Genomic DNA, 9,278 nt, shown 5'->3' on the forward strand with positions numbered 1-9,278 from the left:
GAGTCCATACGATATAAACACAGAGTCCATGCGATATAAACAGGGTGTGATTATAATATAATCAGTGAGTCCATACGATATAAACAGTGAGTCCATACGATATAAACAGTGAGTCCATACGATATAATCAGGGTGTGATTATAATATAATCAGTGAGTCCATACGATATAAACAGTGAGTCCATACGATATAATCAGGGCGTGATTATAATATAAACAGTGAGTCCATACGATATAATCGGGGCGTGATTATAATATAAACAGTGAGTCCATACGATATAATCAGGGCGTGATTATAATATAAACAGTGAGTCCATACGATATAAACAGAGAGTCCATACGATATAATCAGGGCGTGATTATAATATAATCAGTGAGTCCACACGATATAATCAGGGCGTGATTATAATATAATCAGTGAGTCCATACGATATAAACAGAGAGTCCATACGATATAATCAGGGCGTGATTATAATATAATCAGTGAGTCCATATGATATAATCAGGGCGTGATTATAATATAATCAGTGAGTCCACACGATATAATCAGGGCGTGATTATAATATAATCAATGAGTCCACACGATATAAACAGGGCGTGATTATAATATAATCAGTGAGTCCATATGATAGAAACAGGGCGTGATTATAATATAATCAGTGAGTCCACACGATATAATCAGGGCGTGATTATAATATAATCAATGAGTCCACACGATATAAACAGGGCGTGATTATAATATAATCAGTGAGTCCATACGATATAAACAGTGAGTCCATACGATATAAACAGTGAGTCCATACGATATAAACAGGGCGTGATTATAATATAATCAGTGAGTCCATACGATATAATCAGGGCGTGATTATAATATAAACAGTGAGTCCATACGATATAATCAGGGCGTGATTATAATATAATCAGTGAGTCCATACGATATAAACAGGGTGTGATTATAATATAATCAGTGAGGCCATACGATATAATCAGGGTGTGATTATAATATAATCAGTGAGTCCATACAATATAAACAGTGAGTCCATACGATATAATCCGGGCGTGATTATAATATAAACAATGAGTCCATACGATATAATCAGGGCGTGATTATAATATAAACAGTGAGTCCATACGATATAAACAGGGCGTGATTATAATATAATCAATGAGTCCATACGATATAAACAGGGCGTGATTATAATATAATCAGTGAGTCCATACGATATAATCAGGGCGTGATTATAATATAATCAGTGAGTCCATATGATATAATCAGTAGCGTGATTATAATATAATCAGTGAGTCCATACGATATAAACAGAGATTCCATACGATATAAACAGGGCGTGATTATAATATAATCAATGAGTCCATACGATATAATCAGGGCGTGATTATAATATAATCAATGAGTCCATACGATATAATCAGGGTGTGATTATAATATAATAAATGAGCCCATACGATATAATCAGGGTGTGATTATAATATAATCAATGAGTCCATACGATATAAACAGGGCGTGATTATAATATAATCAATGAGTCCATACGATATAATCAGGGCGTGATTATAATATAATCAGTGTGTCCATACGATATAAACAGGGCGTGATTATAATATAATCAATGAGTCCATACGATATAATCAGGGCGTGATCATAATATAATCAGTGAGTCCATACGATATAAACAGGGCGTGATTATAATATAATCAATGAGTCCATACGATATAAACAGGGCGTGATTATAATATAATCAGTGAGTCCATACGATATAAACAGGGCGTGATTATAATATAATCAATGAGTCCATACGATATAATCAGGGCGTGATTATAATATAATCAATGAGTCCATATGATATAATCAGGGTGTGATTATAATATAATCAATGAGTCCATACGATATAATCAGGGTGTGATTATAATATAATCAATGAGTCCATACGATATAAACAGGGCGTGATTATAATATAATCAGTGAGTCCATACGATATAATCAGGGCGTGATTATAATATAGTCAGTGAGTCCATACGATATAATCAGGGCGTGATTATAATATAATCAGTGAGTCCATACGATATAAACAGGGCGTGATTATAATATAATCAGTGAGTCCATACGATATAAACAGGGCGTGATTATAATATAATCAGTGAGTCCATACGATATAAACAGGGCGTGATTATAATATAATCAATGAGTCCATACGATATAATCAGGGCGTGATCATAATAAAATCAATGAGTCCATACGATATAATCAGGGTGTGATTATAATATAATCAATGAGTCCATACGATATAATCAGGGTGTGATTATAATATAATCAATGAGTCCATACGATATAATCAGGGTGTGATTATAATATAATCAATGAGTCCATACGATAGAAACAGGGCGTGATTATAATATAATCAATGAGTCCATACGATATAAACAGGGCGTGATTATAATATAAACAGTGAGTCCAAACGATATAATCAGGGTGTGATTATAATATAATCAATGAGTCCATACGATATAATCAGGGTGTGATTCTAATATAATCAGTGAGTCCATACGATATAAACAGTGAGTCCATACGATATAATCAGGGTGTGATTATAATATAATCAGTGAGTCCATACGATATAAACAGTGAGTCCATACGATATAAACAGGGCGTGATTATAATTTAATCAATGAGTCCACACGATATAAACAGGGCGTGATTATAATATAAACAGTGATTCCATACGATATAAACAGTGAGTCCATAAGATATAAACAGTGAGTCCATACGATATAAACAGGGCGTGATTATAATATAAACAGTGAGTCCATACGATATAAACAGAGAGTCCATACGATATAAACAGTTAGTCCATACGATATAATCAGGGCGTGGTTATAATGTAACCAATGAGTCCACACGATATAAACAGGGCGTGATTATAATATAAACAGTGAGTCCACACGATAGAAACAGGGCGTGATTATAATATAAACAGTGAGTCCATACGATATAAACACAGAGTCCATACGATATAAACAGAGAGTCCATACGATATAAACAGGGCGTGATTAAAATATAAACAGTGAGTCCATACGATATAAACACAGAGTCCATGCGATATAAACAGGGTGTGATTATAATATAATCAGTGAGTCCATACGATATAAACAGTGAGTCCATACGATATAAACAGTGAGTCCATACGATATAATCAGGGTGTGATTATAATATAATCAGTGAGTCCATACGATATAAACAGTGAGTCCATACGATATAATCAGGGCGTGATTATAATATAAACAGTGAGTCCATACGATATAATCAGGGCGTGATTATAATATAAACAGTGAGTCCATACGATATAATCAGGGCGTGATTATAATATAAACAGTGAGTCCATACGATATAAACAGAGAGTCCATACGATATAATCAGGGCGTGATTATAATATAATCAGTGAGTCCACACGATATAATCAGGGCGTGATTATAATATAATCAGTGAGTCCATACGATATAAACAGAGAGTCCATACGATATAATCAGGGCGTGATTATAATATAATCAGTGAGTCCACATGATATAATCAGGGCGTGATTATAATATAATCAGTGAGTCCACACGATATAATCAGGGCGTGATTATAATATAATCAATGAGTCCACACGATATAAACAGGGCGTGATTATAATATAATCAGTGAGTCCATATGATAGAAACAGGGCGTGATTATAATATAATCAGTGAGTCCACACGATATAATCAGGGCGTGATTATAATATAATCAATGAGTCCACACGATATAAACAGGGCGTGATTATAATATAATCAGTGAGTCCATACGATATAAACAGTGAGTCCATACGATATAAACAGTGAGTCCATACGATATAAACAGGGCGTGATTATAATATAATCAGTGAGTCCATACGATATAATCAGGGCGTGATTATAATATAAACAGTGAGTCCATACGATATAATCAGGGCGTGATTATAATATAATCAGTGAGTCCATACGATATAAACAGAGAGTCCATACGATATCATTAGGGCGTGGTTATAATATAATCAGTGAGTCCATATGATATAATCAGGGCGTGATTATAATATAATCAGTGAGTCCATACGATATAAACAGGGTGTGATTATAATATAATCAGTGAGGCCATACGATATAATCAGGGTGTGATTATAATATAATCAGTGAGTCCATACGATATAAACAGTGAGTCCATACGATATAATCAGGGCGTGATTATAATATAAACAATGAGTCCATACGATATAATCAGGGCGTGATTATAATATAAACAGTGAGTCCATACGATATAAACAGGGCGTGATTATAATATAATCAATGAGTCCATACGATATAAACAGGGCGTGATTATAATATAATCAGTGAGTCCATACGATATAATCAGGGCGTGATTATAATATAATCAGTGAGTCCATATGATATAATCAGGGCGTGATTATAATATAATCAGTGAGTCCATACGATATAAACAGAGAGTCCATACGATATAATCAGGGCGTGATTATAATATAAACAGTGAGTCCATACGATATAATCAGGGCGTGATTATAATATAAACAGTGAGTCCATACGATATAATCAGGGCGTGATTATAATATAATCAGTGAGTCCATACGATATAAACAGAGAGTCCATACGATATCATTAGGGCGTGGTTATAATATAATCAGTGAGTCCATATGATATAATCAGGGCGTGAATATAATATAATCAGTGAGTCCATACGATATAATCAGGGTGTGATTATAATATAATCAGTGAGTCAATACGATATAAACAGTGAGTCCATACGATATAATCAGGGCGTGATTATAATATAAACAATGAGTCCGTACGATATAATCAGGGCGTGATTATAATATAAACAGTGAGTCCATACGATATAAACAGGGCGTGATCATAATATAATCAATGAGTCCATACGATATAATCAGGGCGTGATTATAATATAATCAATGAGTCCATACGATATAATCAGGGCGTGATTATAATATAATCAGTGAGTCCATACGATATAAACAGGGCGTGATTATAATATAATCAGTGAGTCCATACGATATAAACAGGGCGTGATTATAATATAATCAATGAGTCCATACGATATAATCAGGGCGTGATCATAATAAAATCAATGAGTCCATACGATATAATCAGGGTGTGATTATAATATAATCAATGAGTCCATACGATATAATCAGGGTGTGATTATAATATAATCAATGAGTCCATACGATATAATCAGGGTGTGATTATAATATAATCAATGAGTCCATACGATAGAAACAGGGCGTGATTATAATATAATCAATGAGTCCATACGATATAAACAGGGCGTGATTATAATATAAACAGTGAGTCCAAACGATATAATCAGGGTGTGATTATAATATAATCAATGAGTCCATACGATATAATCAGGGTGTGATTCTAATATAATCAGTGAGTCCATACGATATAAACAGTGAGTCCATACGATATAATCAGGGTGTGATTATAATATAATCAGTGAGTCCATACGATATAAACAGTGAGTCCATACGATATAAACAGGGCGTGATTATAATTTAATCAATGAGTCCACACGATATAAACAGGGCGTGATTATAATATAAACAGTGATTCCATACGATATAAACAGTGAGTCCATAAGATATAAACAGTGAGTCCATACGATATAAACAGGGCGTGATTATAATATAAACAGTGAGTCCATACGATATAAACAGAGAGTCCATACGATATAAACAGTTAGTCCATACGATATAATCAGGGCGTGGTTATAATGTAACCAATGAGTCCACACGATATAAACAGGGCGTGATTATAATATAAACAGTGAGTCCACACGATAGAAACAGGGCGTGATTATAATATAAACAGTGAGTCCATACGATATAAACACAGAGTCCATACGATATAAACAGAGAGTCCATACGATATAAACAGGGCGTGATTAAAATATAAACAGTGAGTCCATACGATATAAACACAGAGTCCATGCGATATAAACAGGGTGTGATTATAATATAATCAGTGAGTCCATACGATATAAACAGTGAGTCCATACGATATAAACAGTGAGTCCATACGATATAATCAGGGTGTGATTATAATATAATCAGTGAGTCCATACGATATAAACAGTGAGTCCATACGATATAATCAGGGCGTGATTATAATATAAACAGTGAGTCCATACGATATAATCAGGGCGTGATTATAATATAAACAGTGAGTCCATACGATATAATCAGGGCGTGATTATAATATAAACAGTGAGTCCATACGATATAAACAGAGAGTCCATACGATATAATCAGGGCGTGATTATAATATAATCAGTGAGTCCACACGATATAATCAGGGCGTGATTATAATATAATCAGTGAGTCCATACGATATAAACAGAGAGTCCATACGATATAATCAGGGCGTGATTATAATATAATCAGTGAGTCCACATGATATAATCAGGGCGTGATTATAATATAATCAGTGAGTCCACACGATATAATCAGGGCGTGATTATAATATAATCAATGAGTCCACACGATATAAACAGGGCGTGATTATAATATAATCAGTGAGTCCATATGATAGAAACAGGGCGTGATTATAATATAATCAGTGAGTCCACACGATATAATCAGGGCGTGATTATAATATAATCAATGAGTCCACACGATATAAACAGGGCGTGATTATAATATAATCAGTGAGTCCATACGATATAAACAGTGAGTCCATACGATATAAACAGTGAGTCCATACGATATAAACAGGGCGTGATTATAATATAATCAGTGAGTCCATACGATATAATCAGGGCGTGATTATAATATAAACAGTGAGTCCATACGATATAATCAGGGCGTGATTATAATATAATCAGTGAGTCCATACGATATAAACAGAGAGTCCATACGATATCATTAGGGCGTGGTTATAATATAATCAGTGAGTCCATATGATATAATCAGGGCGTGATTATAATATAATCAGTGAGTCCATACGATATAAACAGGGTGTGATTATAATATAATCAGTGAGGCCATACGATATAATCAGGGTGTGATTATAATATAATCAGTGAGTCCATACGATATAAACAGTGAGTCCATACGATATAATCAGGGCGTGATTATAATATAAACAATGAGTCCATACGATATAATCAGGGCGTGATTATAATATAAACAGTGAGTCCATACGATATAAACAGGGCGTGATTATAATATAATCAATGAGTCCATACGATATAAACAGGGCGTGATTATAATATAATCAGTGAGTCCATACGATATAATCAGGGCGTGATTATAATATAATCAGTGAGTCCATATGATATAATCAGGGCGTGATTATAATATAATCAGTGAGTCCATACGATATAAACAGAGAGTCCATACGATATAATCAGGGCGTGATTATAATATAAACAGTGAGTCCATACGATATAATCAGGGCGTGATTATAATATAAACAGTGAGTCCATACGATATAATCAGGGCGTGATTATAATATAATCAGTGAGTCCATACGATATAAACAGAGAGTCCATACGATATCATTAGGGCGTGGTTATAATATAATCAGTGAGTCCATATGATATAATCAGGGCGTGAATATAATATAATCAGTGAGTCCATACGATATAATCAGGGTGTGATTATAATATAATCAGTGAGTCAATACGATATAAACAGTGAGTCCATACGATATAATCAGGGCGTGATTATAATATAAACAATGAGTCCGTACGATATAATCAGGGCGTGATTATAATATAAACAGTGAGTCCATACGATATAAACAGGGCGTGATCATAATATAATCAATGAGTCCATACGATATAATCAGGGCGTGATTATAATATAATCAATGAGTCCATACGATATAATCAGGGCGTGATTATAATATAAACAGTGAGTCCATACGATATAATCAGGGCGTGATTATAATATAATCAATGAGTCCATACGATATAATCAGGGCCTGATTATAATATAATCAATGAGTCCATACGATATAATCAGGGCGTGATTATAATATAAACAGTGAGTCCATACGATATAAACAGGGCGTGATTATAATATAATCAATGAGTCCATACGATATAATCAGGGCGTGATTATAATATAATCGGCGAGTCCATACGATTAAATCAGGGCATGATTATAATATAATCAATGAGTCCACACGATATAATCAGGGCGTGATTATAATATAATCAATGAGTCCACACGATATAAACAGGGCGTGATTATAATATAATCAATGAGTCCACACGATATAATCAGGGCATGATTATAATATAATCAGTGAGTCCATACGATATAAACAGGGCGTGATTATAATATAATCAATGAGTCCACACGATATAATCAGGGTGTGATTATAATATAATCAGTGAGTCCATACGATATAATCAGGGCGTGATTATAATATAATCAGTGAGTCCATACGATATAAACAGGGCGTGATTATAATATAATCAGTGAGTCCATACGATATAATCAGGGCGTGATTATAATATAGTCAGTGAGTCCATACGATATAATCAGGGCGTGATTATAATATAATCAGTGAGTCCATACGATATAAACAGGGCGTGATTATAATATAATCAGTGAGTCCATACGATATAAACAGGGCGTGATTATAATATAATCAATGAGTCCATACGATCTAATCAGGGTGTGATTATAATATAATCAGTGAGTCCATACGATATAAACAGGGCGTGATTATAATATAATCAGTGAGTCCATACGATATAAACAGGGCGTGATTATAATATAATCAATGATTCCATACGATATAATCAGGGCGTGATTATAATATAATCAATGAGTCCTTCCGATATAAACAGGGCGTGATTATAATATAATCAATGAGTCCATACGATATAATCAGGGCGTGATTATAATATAATCAGAGTCCATACGATATAAACAGGGCGTGATTATAATATAATCAATGAGTCCATACGATATAATCAGGGTGTGATGATAATATAATCAGTGAGTCCATACGATATAAACAGTGAGTCCATACGATATAATCAGGGTGTGATTATAATATAATCAATGAGTCCACACGATATAAACAGGGCGTGATTATAATATAAACAGTGAGTCCATACGATATAAACAGTGAGTCCATACGATATAAACAGTGAGTCCATACGATATAAACAGGGCGTGATTATAATATAAACAGTGAGTCCATACGATATAA

The sequence above is a fragment of the Heptranchias perlo genome, chromosome 5, assembly GCF_035084215.1.
Source record: "Heptranchias perlo isolate sHepPer1 chromosome 5, sHepPer1.hap1, whole genome shotgun sequence".
Classification (NCBI taxonomy): domain Eukaryota; kingdom Metazoa; phylum Chordata; class Chondrichthyes; order Hexanchiformes; family Hexanchidae; genus Heptranchias; species Heptranchias perlo.